This window comes from Seriola aureovittata, chromosome 9 (assembly GCF_021018895.1).
Source record: "Seriola aureovittata isolate HTS-2021-v1 ecotype China chromosome 9, ASM2101889v1, whole genome shotgun sequence".
NCBI lineage: Eukaryota > Metazoa > Chordata > Actinopteri > Carangiformes > Carangidae > Seriola > Seriola aureovittata.
The window spans coordinates 9,007,548-9,023,085 of NC_079372.1; the positions used below are offsets into that span (position 1 = coordinate 9,007,548).

At 44.2% G+C, this 15,538-nt stretch overlaps 1 protein-coding gene across 6 annotated transcripts in view; it reads left to right on the forward strand.

The window, feature by feature from the left end:
• The first annotated feature begins 3,144 nt into the window (after positions 1-3,144).
• zbtb46 (zinc finger and BTB domain containing 46) overlaps positions 3,145-15,538 on the forward strand; it is a 68,519-nt gene continuing 56,125 nt past the window's right edge. Inside the window, exons 1-2 of one of the 6 annotated variants that reach the window (XM_056384486.1) lie at positions 3,145-3,527; positions 8,133-8,193. The gene's annotated coding sequence lies outside the window, so the exon portion shown is untranslated. Of the gene's footprint in view, positions 3,528-4,458; positions 5,087-8,132; positions 8,194-15,538 lie in introns of those variants that run through there. The other 5 variants (XM_056384484.1, XM_056384483.1, XM_056384489.1 and 2 more) reach the window with 5 other exon arrangements.

Consider the following 15,538-nt stretch of genomic DNA (forward strand, 5'->3'; position numbering starts at 1 on the left):
AAGCCTTGTCGTTTCCCAATACTGATTTGAGTATCACTAAGCTGCACCTTCACACATATTGTTGTCTCACACCTTGTGCCAAATATTCCTTTGTAAAGCCTTCCCCCATCCCCTGCCTGCACCTGGTAGAGATAGTGTTCTTTCAGCCGCAGGCTCTGCTTTCTATACAAGCAGGGCTAGGATGGCACAAGCACCACACAGCTGTTCCCCTCGGTAAATTGATAGTGAAGGGTAGTGGATGGGGCTTTGAAAGCGCCTTGTGCTATTTTTATGACAGTTGTAGATTTTTTCGCTGTTTAATTCGATGTGACCAATTATGCCGCTGCGTTCCCCAGCAGGGGGGCATGCTGGCAGAGCAAATTAATGCTTGACTTCAAAAAAGTTTTCCTAAAGTGTGTTTACGTTCCTCATCTCTCTGTCGCGTTTCAAACACAAGTCGTCAAGAAAGGACCTGGTCCCACTTCCTGAGCAGAGCGAAGACGTGTGCGTTTCTCTTTTTCTGTGTCTGTCTTTTAATGTCTCCTCCCTGGCCTCAGTGACAAACTTTTAAAAACAGCATGCTCACTTTCATTTTTTAAAAGTCAAACTCAGGGGGAGGGAAAGAAGAACACAGCACAAGAAGAGTGACTGTCCCTTTCAGCAATTCAGCCTGATACACTGACCCACCCCACCCCACCCTCTCCCCCCGCTCCTTTTTCTCAATGCAAACGCACACACACAGGTCCATAACGCACCCATCACCTTGTGTTTCAAGGACTCTTTCTGAACATAAGTACCACACACACACACAAAACCACACAGAAATACAGAAATCCTGCTTTCCCCTCACACCACTGCTCTCCCCCTCTGAGTGCTGTGATGAGTGTTCCTGGGACTGAATACATGTGTAAGTGGCCTAATGATGCCTAAACCCATCTATGGGCAGACACAGGGGAAGAGAAGAGAAAGGGGAGGGGTTGGGGTGGTGGTGGGGGGGGTGTAGGAGGGATCCGGGGTCATGCTTGTCATGTCAGGAGGATTGGAAGGCCACATTGGCGTGAGGGAACACAGCTTTGAGTAAAGCAGCTTGTTTCAGGCAGGGATTGTGTTTGCAGACCCTACTCAGAGAGGGAGAGACAGAGTGTGTGTGTGTGTGTGTGTGTGTGTGTGTGTGTGTGTGTGAGTGTGTGTGTGTGTGAGTCGTGTGTTTGTGTGTGAGAAAGAGAGAGAGAGCGAGCGAGCGAGAGGGATCTGTGCCTGGGCATTACAGACCGACAGCCTTAATCCACATGGCCTGACATTCTCCGTTATCCGGCCCTCAGCAGCCAACTACCCAGACTGATGGAGGCATGGCTCTACCCCCTGCTGTGTCATGCTACACATCACTCTCTCAAAACACCCACACCCACCCAACCACACACACACACACACACACACACACACACACACACACACACACACACACACACACACACACACACACACATACACATACTACATGTTTTGCTGTGCCACCCACTCTCTTCCCCATAAACTTTTCCCACTTCCTCAAACCTACAACGATTCCTGGTCACAGCACATATACGACTATTTCCTAAGAAACAAGCCCCTCCTCAGTTCCTCATTACTACAGACACTCACACAGACACTTACTCGTGTATTGTACTGAAATACAATTTTGAAGTACTTGAACTTTACTTGACTAGCAATTTTATGCTACTGTATACTTCTACTCTTCTACTACTACCCATCTACATTTATCTGGTAGCTATAGTTATTAGTTACTCTTCAGTTTGAGATTGTATATAAAAATAATAAATATATTCAGCTTCTAAAATACAGTACATTGTTAAAGATTAGAGCAGTAGCAGTGGCTTCTGACCCCTTACAGAAAAAATAGTGTCTCTTTGATGCCCCTGGGTCATGTTGCAGATATCTATGAGTTGTTAGAAGTTTCACCAGACACTTCCTCTCCAAACTTCTCAGATGGTTTCATTTAAACTGTCGAAGGGCCAATGGAGTTAAATTATCCAGTATTTTACAAAAAACACAAAGATTAGGGAGAAGTTGAAACGATGACAAGAAATTTGTGTAACACACCTTTTTTTCCCCCCTTTTTCTTACATTATTAGTGATCCCCATTAATAACCTCATGACTCCTCAGATTGACCTCCATACACTTTGGAGGGGCCCGGCCACTATGTTGGGAACCACTGCTGCACCGGACTGCCAGTACCTGAGAATAAATGGATAAATTAGCTCCTTGACCAGCTACAACAGTAAAATGATGCTTACATATTGATGCATCAGTATTAACAATCTAATACATAAAAATATATCAATCACAGGGACCAATTTCTTTGCAGAATGTGCACTTTTAGTTTTACTTATATACATTTTGCTGGTAATTTTTTCTGTACTTGTACATTTTGAATGCAGGACTTTTACCTGTAACACTGAGTATGTGACCAATTAAGTCATGTACTCTACGTACTACTATAATATCAGCAAGGACTATATATAGTAATACACTATTTTCTAGCTGTTATGGAAACCACTTTCTCTCCCTGCTGTGTGTCACAAGTGTTTTAAAAAAAAAAAGTCATCTCATAATTCTTCCCATAACTTCAAACAACGTATAGTGATAAAAATCCATCATGTGCGAGAAGGAGAGGCCGGGCTTTGGTGGAATTACCCCAGACTTTTTGCCAAAAATTGTCGTGCATGTTGCACATCACATGGCTCTCAAAGGTGTTTTCCAGCCAAACAGTGTCAAACTGTAAATGTCAGCCTACAGGTTTTTTTTTTGTGACTGACTGGTGTTTTCTTGTTGTTGCCACAAGAGGGGGTAAGTTACAGTAAGCCCTTGGTCATTACTGAGCCCTATGGCAACAGACGCACAAGCCAGAAGCCCCATGAACCACGCAGAACTCAATCCCACTGCTGACATCACAGCGCAAAATTATTATTATTATCATTATTATTATTATTACTGTTGTTGTTAATATTATCATTATTATTTTAAAAAATGACAGAATATGCCTCAGTGTTTCTGATAAGACTTAGATCTGATGGATATACGCGCAGTGTGTTCGTTGTCTCATTTCCTGACTCTGCCCAGAAAGAGAGAGAGAGAGAGAGAGAGAGAGAGAGAGAGAGGGAGAGAGAGAGAGAGGAGATACGGGGACACGAAGAGAGAAAGAGAGAGAGAGATTGCAGGGGGAGAGTGAGATAGAGAGAGACGGGGAGAGAGGGAGAGAGAGAGACATAGACATGCACAGAGGAGGAGGAGGAGGGGGAGGCTCCTGATACCAAGACACGGAAAAGCAGGGGAGGGAAAGAGAGAAAGAAAAAAGGGGCTGGTGGAGGAAGAAGAGCGGGGAGTGGGAGCAAACAGGGGGAATAACACTTGAAGAAAGCATACAGAGGAGAGGAAGGACAGTACCTAGTGCTTTGGACATCCCCTCCTTTCTTCTCTCAGGCTGTCACATCAGATTGGACTCCGAAGGACCGACACCGCGTCCACCCCAGACCCCATGGGGTAACAGGTATGTCTGACTTCCTTGTATTAGTAGTAGCCCTTCTATCAGCATTCAGCCCCGCTCCGCTGCTAACAGGTTAGAGGTTTCATTGAGACGCGGCGGGGTGTCGTAGGATTTCCATGCCTTTATAGTATCATGTCAACAATTAGTTTTCTACCTCACGGAGCCATCGCGTCTACAGCTGATAGTTGGTGGGTGCGCGCAGGTTGGAGACATGACACACAATGCAACTCTTCGCAATCGTGGCACTATTACAGTTGGCCACTATATGAAGGCCTGTTTTTTTTCGCTGCTTTTTTTTTTAATGTATTTTTTTCTTAATTCCAGTCCATTGGCATCATGTTAGCCACAGCATGAGTGTATTTTGACAGCTAAATACCCGACCGAGTGAGCAGGCGACAGTCTGAAAGTACGCCTACCTGTTCCATACGTGACAGCCAGCTGTCTATTGCGCTTGTTGATATTTGGAGAAGCTGTCATTCTTTGACGGGATCCACACACTGTACATTTCACACATTATGTGGATGATTATGGAACACAGGCAGCTGTCTTACAGTGGGAACAACTGCAGTTCATATCTACTTTAGGACAGACAAACTGCTCTAAAATGGAAACAGTTCATTTGGTGAAGTAAACCTTTAAATTATAGGCTATAACAACGCAGAGGGAAAAAAATAAATGTAGTTTGCGTAATATTATTTTTGAATGAATGCCATATACCTGCACAACTGTATCTACTGCAAGCTATACTTTTAGAAATAGCCTACTCAACATATGCACGGGTATATTATGTGACTCTTGCAGGCACATAAATCATTCTGTGTCGGGGTTTTAATCCCAGCTGATGGAGCGGGATCCTGGTGAAATTTGCAAAGTTTTGAACAGCATGACAACCTATTGCCACATCGTGTTTGGTAGAAGTAGTGGTTTGGGGGGGGGGCTGTCTTGCACACATGTCGTGCCACACAAACACACGGGTGATGCTCCGTGCAGCCGTCTGGAGGGGATTCAAAATGAAAGCGCTCAGAGCTTGGAAGACAAGGGCTTAAACCCTCCTCCTTCTCCCCTCGATTAACCTCCAAAAGGGGGATTTCTCCAGCTGGAAATTTCTGCTGCGTCAACACCCAGCCCTCGAGTAACCAGACAAGACAGGGGGGATTTTGTTTGCAGATGGTGCTCTCGGGTAAATTTGTAATTGACGAGGTACCGCTGATCATCATCTGATCCGTATTGAGAGTTGAAAAGTGTGGCGTCAAGTGTTTTCTGTTTATTGGCGACTGAAGCCGAAAGCGCCCCCCCCCCTCTCTATCTATCTCTCTCTCTATCTCTCCACCTCCCCCTTTCGCCGCTTGTCTGTCTGTCTCCCGTGCTGTGTGTAGGCTATATACATGTCTGCTGTCTGTGTCTGCCCTCTCTCTCAAACTGGTCAGTTCCGTCTTCCTCCATTTTCTGCCATGCTTACCATGTGAGAGGGGACCAACCCCACTTCATTCACGCTCTGCATGTAGACAGCAAAGTGCGCCTGGCTGTCGTGCTCCTCTAGTACAGTAGCAGCCTGCAGCCAGGTGAGTGCATTTGTGAAAAAAAAAAAAAAGGAAAAGTGACTGAGACTTCCTGTGTCACTCCTCATCTGATCATTATCTTTGCACTGGGCTTTCCAAATTTTTTCTGAACGTGAGTCAAACTTAGATTGACACAAGGGGTTTCTTTTCTCTGGAGATTTTTCTACTTGTTCCACCTTGTTACAAGCTGTTGCTGATTAGTTGATTGCAAAGGGATATAGAGCCATGCTGTTCTGACTTAAAGTGAATGAAACCACTATACAATTTAGCAGGGGATCCTCCGAGTCCCTCAGTGTGGTGGCTGCTGTATCAAACTAGTCTGTTTGTGGTTGTTTGTTTGGGGAACTTTACAGCACAGCTAAGCCATTTTTAACTTTGGTTTGAAGTGCACACTATCAGCTTACGGCTGTAGCTACGTGTACAGCGGGTTAGATCTAAGCATTTTGCTCAGTTTGACATCGGCTAACTGGATCTTTGGGATTAAGAGACCATCTACTGATTTTTCCAAATTGTCTTAGGCCTCGCTGGATTTGTGTGTGTTATTTTGTCCTTCCTAGTACAGAGTTAAGGGTTGGCACTTAATATGATAAACCCTCCAAAGTCTTTTATTCCGTAATTCAATTAGAGTGTGTGTGTGTGTGTGTGTGTGTGTGTGTGTGTGTGTGTGTGTGTGTGTGTGTGTGTGTGTGTGTGTGTGTGTGTGTGTGTGTGTGTGTGTGTGCTTGCATATATGTGTGTTCATCCATGAACATTCTCTCTGAGTCCTCATGAGCGAGAGGAAGTTCAGCGATCTGCTTTTTAACGCTGACAACCATAAACTTGCCAGCCACACTGTCACCTTGCAATGGACTATCTCCCAGAATGCTTTGTGTCTTTGTGTTTCCCCCCCCTGCTGCCCTCTCTGAGGTTGCTTTCCCTAGGTGGGGCTGTGTAGTATTACCATTGCAAGAGCAGTGGACATCAGTGTGTGTGTGTGTGTGTGTGTGTGCACCTTCTCCATCTGTGTGTTCCATGGGGAAAATGTAATACAGACCAAGACAACAGCCACAAGGATGAGTGGAGGAGGAGTGTAGGCGAGATCGGCCGAAAGATGGAAAAAATATTAGCTGTGTGTGTGCTCGTGGGATTGCAAAGAAGAATTTGAAGCACTTTCCACTCGTGTTATCTCTCATGAATGGGCCTTTAAAGTTGATTAAACAAGATAAGAGAGTTACATTTACTGTTCACTTTTTCTTGGTTAAAGCCAAAGTTAAGTGTGGTGTTTGTTGAAGGTGGCGGAGGTGGTTACTCAGAATATAACAGTGAAGGTGGGGCAGAGTGTGAAAACAGGGTGTGAAAGTGAGACGAGGGGGCTTGGTTTGGGTGGTAGTCAGGATTTGAGCTCGTGACACTTGCCTCTAAGCTGTGTTTACGTGTGTGTGTGTGTGTGTGTGTGTGTGTGTGTGTGTGTGTGTGTGTGTCAGAGTGCTAGTGTGTAGGTGGTGCTCAGTGCTCCCATGCAGGTTGTGGGCTGATCTGTGTGGTAGCAGGTTAGTCGGCTTCAGCTACGCAACCCCTAGGGATGCAGTGTATTACCCCCCCACAAGAGTATGTGCGTGGGTGTGTTTGTATCTAGACAACATGACATTAAACTGTACAGTAGATTTGCCTCATGTACATTCTCCAGAAATAGAGAAAAGAGGACAAATGCTCCATAAAGACACATTTGTTCCCTGTGAGCAACCTTGTACTCCATTCATCTCTCTGTCTCTATCCCTCTCTGCCAGTTTCCTCGTCCCGATCCCCCCTCGGAGCTCACTTGTTAATGGGAACACCTGTTAGGCTAACACACTGCAAAATGAACCGTTTACACTCGTGCGTACACATCTTACACGACACGCCACGTCTCTCCAGAGTTTTCTGACAACTCTGTTTTTTTTATCCGTCATGCCGTGAACACTATCATTCTCGCGTCTGATTTTGTGTCAAGACAATAATACACACATCAACCTCCCCCACCCCCCCACCCCCGATCCAAACCACCTCCATCCCCCATCCCCTAATGACTCCCAAGGCTTTTTAGCTTAACTGCTTCTATAGCTTATTGTGCAGTGCTGAATACAGGTGTTCCTAAACCCCATGGGGTTACATGGATGCTGTGGGGGATGTGTGTGTGTGTGTGTGTGTGTGTGTGTGTGTGTGTGTGTGTGTGTGTGTGTGTGTGTGTGTGTGTGTGTGTGTGTGTGTGTGTGTGTGTGTGTGTGTGTGTGTGTGTGTGTGTGTAACAGCTGACTTCTTTATCCACCTATCTGACATCCCCAGCCAACAGGAAACAACAGGTGAGTTTAAGCCATCCCCACCTCAAACCATACACACACACACACACACACACACACACACACACACACACATATGCAGAAATACACTCCACCACCCCACGTGTCTTTTCACATAGGTGTTAATATTTCATAGCTGTGTGTCGGTCAGCACGCACCTGCACGCTTGATAGGATGTCAATGAAAGCAATGAGCTCTCTTGTTCTTTTGTTCTATTGTGCCTGAATTTGAAATTGGAAGCTAATTTGCAGCTTTCGCTCTAATTTTTCTAATCTACCTCTAAGAATTTGAAGTCCAGAAGCAAAATCATATTTTGAATGTCGCTAAAAATAAATGCAAAAGGGGGGTTCTTTGGGAAGGGAAAATGGCAAGGTGTCAGGATTTTTCTTAGAAGTTGTTGATATTGCAAAACACCTTTTGGATCACACATTCCTGAGGAAACAGATGAGGGATTTCAGTTTGTGTGCTTTCATCAGGGTGTGTTTTTCTTTTATTTAGGAATGCGGAGCAGATCGGCTCTTTCCAACCAGAGCCTCATGATCACACAATGCTTATCAGCGTCATGAGTTATTTTTCTGGAATCTATGACCTTTGCTAACATCAGTTATCAATTGCATCCATGTCCAAAGTCGGGGGCAGCCTAGAAATCTAATCAGTCCTTCTCCGTTTTTCTGTTCCTGCTTAATGCACTCCTAATTGTTGGTTTTATATCCTGTACATTTTCACTTGTTCAGATGCTGTCAAAACAAATGCTGCAACAAGCGAAGTGATGACGGCAGCTGTTTCACACGTCAGGTAATGCAAGCCAGCTAGATAACATGCACACATTATCCTTTCAATTAGGCCCCTGTAACTTGTTAATGAAAGAACAAAGGAAGAGATAGAAATTGTATCTATTTTATTATCTCCATGTTTCTCGGTATAGATCAGTTAGTTAGCAACAGTGTACGTGCTCCCATATATTTTTTTTTTTTTTCAGCTGTGAATCACTTTTAGGTTTTGGGATATTCTGACTGAAACCTTTTTATATTTCTGCAGGAATCATGAAAGAAATGTCAGTATTTTTAAAGTTAAGAATCTTTTTTTTTTCTCCTCCTGTTCCAAAAAAGTCTTTATAAGATCACCTTGATTTCACAGATTCACACAATCGCACTTTTTGGAACATCAGCCACTGGCTTTGGTACTCTGATAATGAGCTGACATGGGACTGATAATTATTGTTGGCATGACTGACTAAATATTTTGTCTTCCCAATTAGAGTTTCTGACTTATTCCTAAATTATTCACTTATTTCTAAATCTCCTACTAATTGTTTTGTTTGTCCTTGAATGGTTCTGGTTGATACTTTATTTGGCCGAGTGTTGTAGATGTGCAGGTTGGGCACCCTTAATGCACTATAATTACCTGACAGTGCAGGACTGGTAAACCAGTGGGAAAGAAGTCTGCACAAACACACACACACTCACTTGAAGGACTCTATCGACAAGATAGTTAGCGTCCTCAGCTCTCCACTTTGCAGAAAGGTCACCATCTTTTTAGTCAAATTTATATAAGCTATTAAGAGCTTTAAGGTTTTGGGCTGGGAAAAACGTTTTAGTTGAAGTCTGGGTTTGCAGACTGCTGAAAGCTTTGTATAAGTACGTAGTTGTTAGTTGTTATTTTCCTAGTGAAAGGGTTTGTCTTTTATACACACAGTGTGAGCATTTGATGAGAAATTGAGCGGCTTTGAGCAAATACATCTTTAGAAACAGTCAACTGGCCTCGGGCTCTGGCTGGTGAGAGATTTCCATATCAAAGCTCAGGTGAGGGAGAGAGGGAGAGGGAGAGAGACGGGAGGCAGAGAGAGGAAGGAGAAGAGAGAACGTGAAGGAGAGAGAGAGAATGGGGAGAAGGAGGGGGCTGGGGGGGGTGATGAAACAGACATCCACTCCAAAAGAGTTCTAGCCCTTGTTATTCTGTCGCTTTTTTGTGCAGCAGAGTTTAGTCTGTGTGTGTCAGTGCTGTCTGTCTCAATCTAAACTCCTGCATTTAAAAAAAACACACACACGGGGAAGATTGGAAAGACTCGAATACACCAACACCTTTCTCTCCTCGGTACCACACAAATACAGTCTCTACAACCTTATGTTGACTGGCGCTGACCGCAGAAACACTGTGTGGAGCAGAAAATGGTTTTCTCCCACTAATACTGTATAACATCTGACCTGTGAGCTTCTGCCAATATTTGGATCCCTGTTTAATATTATTACTGAAGCATAAAACCATCATTTTCCCTGGAAATATTTCTCTTCTTTTGCTAAAAGTATCAGACCTGACCCCATGGAATTGATGGCGACACTCTAATTAATGGATAGAGTTTTCGTTTGGCGCTTTCAAAGATGTATGTGTGCCTCTGTATGTGTGTGTTTCTGATGAACATTATCCTGCTTTGTAGAGTTTTGTAATCCAGCCATGGACTCAGGCTAGAGTGCTAAAGTGCTGCTAACAAGGCCTGTTTAACATTCTCTCCCCTGCTCCACATACAATTATTCCACTTCGCTGCCATTAACATGTACAGTAGGACTGGGCTTTTAATTGGCCTGATATGACTAATGCCAGATCAACTTGGATTTGCTAATTAGTTTTTGCTTTAAAAGTGCCATCAGGACATGAAATATTCATTGATGTGAGGTGGAGCGAGGACTGTGGGTGGTATTAGTGGGATATTAGTGGTATAGGCAGGCTGCTCCAATGTGCCGGGAGAAGAGATTGAACCTGCATTGGCCTGTTGTGGTCGGTTATTCATACTTTGGGTGAGGTGTTAGTTTTTCGTCATAATTTTAGACACCCCCACACACACACACACACACACACACACACACACACCACACACACACACACACACACACACACACACACACACACACACACACAAAGCCACACATTCAGCCGGCGCACACACACACCCCACCTCCATTCTCGGCATCACACGAGGCCACCTCTTCTTCTCCAGCCCCCACCTCTTCTGCTTCTCTCTCTTTCTCTCCTGCTCTCAACTCCCCCTCTGCCCTTCTCCCCCTTGCCCATTATTTCATCTGTTCTTTTCTTCTTCTTCATTTTTTTTTTCTTTTTTTGCCTCCTCATCTCACGTCCTTTTCTCTCCTCACCTTTTCCTGTTCCTTCACTTCACCCCAGCCCCCGTCCTCCCCATGCCCTCTGCTCCATCCCAGCTGCATCCCCCCCCTTGCTTTTTTTTCTCCAGTGCTCCTCTCCCTCCTCCTCCTCCTCTTCCACCTTATCCTTTTCTTTTTCCCTCCCACTCCTTAATCTTCCACCTCTCCTCCTCCTCCTCCTCCTCCACCCCCTCCTCTGCTGTAAGTGGGCCAGGTGCCTCCTGTGGCCTCCCCTACTCCATTTCTCATTTTTACCCTTCCTCTACTCCCTTTCTCATTTTTACCCTCTCCCTGTTCCCTTTCTCATTTTTATCCTTCCCCCTGACCCTAGCTCATATTTATACATCCTGTTAACGCAACAGCTAGCAACGTTGGACACAGAGTCCAGTTTTCTGCTAAAACACAAACATATTTTGGCCTGATGCGCTCTTAGTCGCCAGGTCAAGCTGTATAAGTTAGAATAACTTATCTCCTCAGGTTAGAAGGTGACTTTTCAGCAATGAAAAACTAATCCTTAGTGTGTATGATCATGTGAACTTTATAAATCAGTGATGAAAGCGGAGCTCTGTCATTGTTGCTGGACATTTTATGAGCTGGGTTTGTATAGTTCCTTTTTATGAAGAAGAGATGTGAAGCCAAACCAAATGTGAACAGAAGTGAGTAAGTTCACATCCCCTTTTCAGTGGCGAGGGGCAAATTCCCCCAATGGCCTTCTCACTGCTCTTTTCAATGATGTGTTCGCACCACATACACATACACACACACACACACACACACACACACACACACACACACACACACACACACACACACACACACTCACACACAAACACACACCGAAACATGCATATACATGGAAGTCTCATTGTTGCCATCTTTTTGTTCTCCTCTCGCTCTGTGAAAGCACACGGTGAGCTGGCAATGCGGTTTTCACCTCATCTCGTCCCCTGTATTTTCTTTTTTTTTTTCCCACTCTTCCTCTTTTCATTCATTGTCATTCTCTTTGCCTTTGTCTCTGGCTGGCTCTCTCCCTTGCCCTCTTCTTTTTACTCTCCCTTTCTCACCCCCGCACCACTCCCTCCTGTCTTCTATCTCACCTCCACCACCACCATCACCGCCACCCCCCTCACTCTCCGGGTTGTTTTGGTGTGTGCGCTGGTGTGTCACGAAGGGGGTGGCGGTTGATTGGTGGTTGGTGGTTTGGACGGACACCTGATACTGGCACTGCCTCACAATGTGGGAATGTGTGACTTCTTCAAAATTAGGTTTCCAAGGTGGGTGTTGTCCCTAGCAATGGTGAGCACGATCATGAGAGTTTGCACAGTGGTCCTTTTGTCTCTCCCTCTCTCTTTGTGTCTTTTATGTCTGGCTGTGGCACTAATGTACGTGAATCTGCAGTTCTTTCCATCGCTGCCGGGGAAAAAAAGTAGCAATAGTTCCAAAAAGCCTGCAAGCCATGGCAGCCGTTCATGTTAGCCAACAGGTGACAGTCAAACGCCAAACCGCATTGGAGTAAACACGCTCTGAGTGAAAAGACTGACAGATAAGGAGGGGTGGGGAGGGTGGGGGTGAGGATGACAGAGGAGGAGAGCTCAGGACAGAAGTGAGGATCCAAGTGAAGCATTTGTCTGGCTGAACCTCGCTCTTCGTTAATCACAGCGGACGTGGAAGCCTCAAGCCATACATGCAAAACCCTTCAAAAAAAAGTTGCTTGTGTTAAACAATAACATTTCAGCTAAAACTGGAAATTTTGAAATCTCTTTTTTTTTTTTTTTTTCATATTCTTTGCATTAAATTGCAGTACTTCCTCCTTCCATTAATTCAATGGTTGTGCGTCTTCCTCGATCACTATTAGAACTTGGAGTCTGCAGAGGGACCACAGTGGAAGTGTGTTGAAACTGCTGAGAAGATCAACTGAGGGGGGCAGAGCCTCACTATCAACACTACATATTGATGAATGTCTGTGGTGATGCAGCGCGCCGTATATTGAATTCTCGAGTCTCGCAGCCAAAATTGAGTGTCCTCCATGTCCATTTCACAGGTAGTCCACTAAGCAGCGCTACAGTAGATGAGAAACCCACTGAGGCTCTGCAGCCATCGATCTCGTTCCTTCTGTCTTCTATTCTTCTTGTGCAGCTTCAACACTACTTTTCTTCAGTCTCTATTGTTTTCTTATTTGTTCCCCAGCTCTCTTCCTCTCCCTCTTTTTGTTCCTCTTGCATCTCCTGACTGCCTCCCTCTTCCTTACCCTTCACTGTCTCTTTTCTGACTCCAAAATGTGAGTCTCTCTATATTTAGATGCTCCTCTCTTCTCCCCTTGATTTCTCTTCCTTTATCTCACCTCCTTTTTATTTTTTCCGCCGTTGAAGGACAGATTTGCAAAAGCTCTCCGAGATTCATCAGTGTTGTATAGTAGCTGCTTTTTGATCAGCTTGATGAGTGACAACACAGCCTCGGGCTATTATATACAAATGTGTTTTTATAAACACTCCTCTATCTATATGTAAATCACTGTGCTGCTCAGTTGCTGTTGTACAGTAGGCTGTGGGAACGTTAGTTGTAAGTGAATGTTGCATGTTGAGGGCTAAGTTAATGTAGTAAAATTATGTGTTTTTCCCTTGTTTGTGTGTGCTCTGGAGTGTTTGTGAATTAGATTAGCCGGGAGTGAAGTCTCTCTTAATATTTGCACAGGGGGAGTGGGGGGGTTGGGGAGTGGAGGGGGGGGTGGGGGGGTGGAGGGTGTGCCTGTTGAACTTGTGAGTACACACTTAAGCTGCGGCTTTTTTTGCTCCCCTCTTTGCATGAGCTCATTGTAAACTGCGGCCCAGTGTGGATTTGAGAAAGATGCCTCTGTTTGCTGTCTGACAGAGCGACAGTCACACCAAGTTACCCTTACACACACAGACACACTCTCTGGACACCCGCCTCGGCACCAGATAGCGACTGGCCACCAGCAGTGAGTCACCATCATTCAGTCATTCTGCCTGCACATTTAAAAACCACACATTTTAACAAACAACAATTAGCTTATAGTCCTCAGACACTTCACATATATATTCCTTTAGGACTGGTATTGTTCTACCATATGTTCATTTTTTTTTTTTTTAAACATTTTCTACCTCCTAGTAACCCTTTGTTTCATTTCCTCTATACTGTTCACTGCGTGTGAAGGTGTGTGTGTGTGTGTGTGTGTGTGTGTGTGTGTGTGTGTGTGTGTGTGTGCGTGTGTGTGTGTGCGCGCGCTTGTCTCAGACCTTTGGAGAGCTGGTGGCTGCAGTGGCTGTTTTAACAGCTCGGGAACAGGCTGCTTGTGTTCTGTGGGGTACAGTCATGTACAGTCGTGTCTAGCTGAGTCGTGACAGGTTGCTTTTTTGCTGTGACAGGTTGTGTGTTAAGACATATGAAAGGGTCTGGACAGCCACATGCGAACACACACACATACACACACACACAGTGAGTGGTCAGCTGACAGAGACAGACAGGGTGGGTGTTAAAGGTGAATTTTGAGCCCATCCATTGTTTTATACTGTCGTCATCTCTTTAGCCACAAAGGCCATTTGCTGCTTTTTGAAACACAAAAATATTGAGTGAAGCTGGAGGATGAATTAAAGGAAAATTCTGTTTTTCTGTTCTTTGTTTTTTTTTTGTTTGTTTTTTATACAACCTGGGTCTTAATTTTGTAGAATATAATGTATATGTATAATAGTTTTTGTCCATTAGGCAAAGGAACAATCACCTGAAATATGAGTTATAATCTTTCATTGCATTTCCAAATTTTGAATAACTCGAGTACATTAAATGGCCAAAAGTATGTCGACAGTCATGTATACATGCATTTGTGTACTTTAGGCCTAGGGATGTCACGGTGTACTGTAGGTTAGGTCACTCAGTTCCACTTATGGGAAATGTGCAGCCTGCAGTGATATTTCAGAGAATAGTTTGCCTACAACTTTGTAGCAACAGTTTTCCTGTTTCAAAAGAAATGGTGTTTCAAGTTCGGTGTGAAAGAGCTTGAATGGCCTGCACAGAACCTTGAACTCAACCCCATCAAACACCTTTTGGATGAACTGGAAGGCCGTCTGCAAGTCAGGCTTTATCGGCCAACATCCTTCCCGACCTCACTAATTCTCTTTTGGCTGAATGGGAGAAAATCCCTCCAGCCAGGTTCCAAAATCTTGTGGAAAACCTTTTCAGTGTAGAGTGGAGGCTGTTACAGCAGCATATTAATGTAGGTGTAATGTTCAGGTGACCACATAATTTTGTGTTGTCATTGTGTGTGTGTGTGTGTGTGTAGTCAAAATTTAATGAGAGAAAAATCTATTAGACACAAACAGTTGTTAGTTTGGAAAATAAAAAAATAGGATTTGTCCATTTCCTTTCCCTGTAGGACACTATCCTAGCAATGCTGCAGCCGCTTAGTAAAGTGTTATCTTAATCAATAGTTAAAATACAAAGATTGGTCAGGTTGTTTAAAAAAAAAAAAAAAAAATGCTGAATTTACTTTAAATGAGATATTTATATGGTAAGACCAGATTGAACGCTATGAACCCTGGTGAGGAAAAAAAAGGGGAAAATAAATATGATGCAATTTGTGACCAGACAAAACCCTTACACAACACACAGGAGTAGTCAGGAAATAATCCTGCTATTAGACAATGTCCCACCTCAAAACTCCCCCCTTTGTGATATCAGGGGTTATTTTACATTAGCAGAGGAGTCTCCAGACTGCGGCAGTGATGAAACTGGGTTTTTCATCATGAGACCATACAAGTTGGTGTGGCCATTGCTACATGAGAACCCCCACCTCCACATCAATATCCTCCCACCTGCAAAACCAAATACAGACACTTCCTGTAGGTGATTTCACTTCCCTGTACCGCGCAGATAAAGTTTTCAAACAAGTAGCCCCTTTCCTATCATGAAATTAAACTTAAACCTGAGTAATTATGAGAAAGTACAGTCAAACATTTTATACTTTGGTTTAGCCA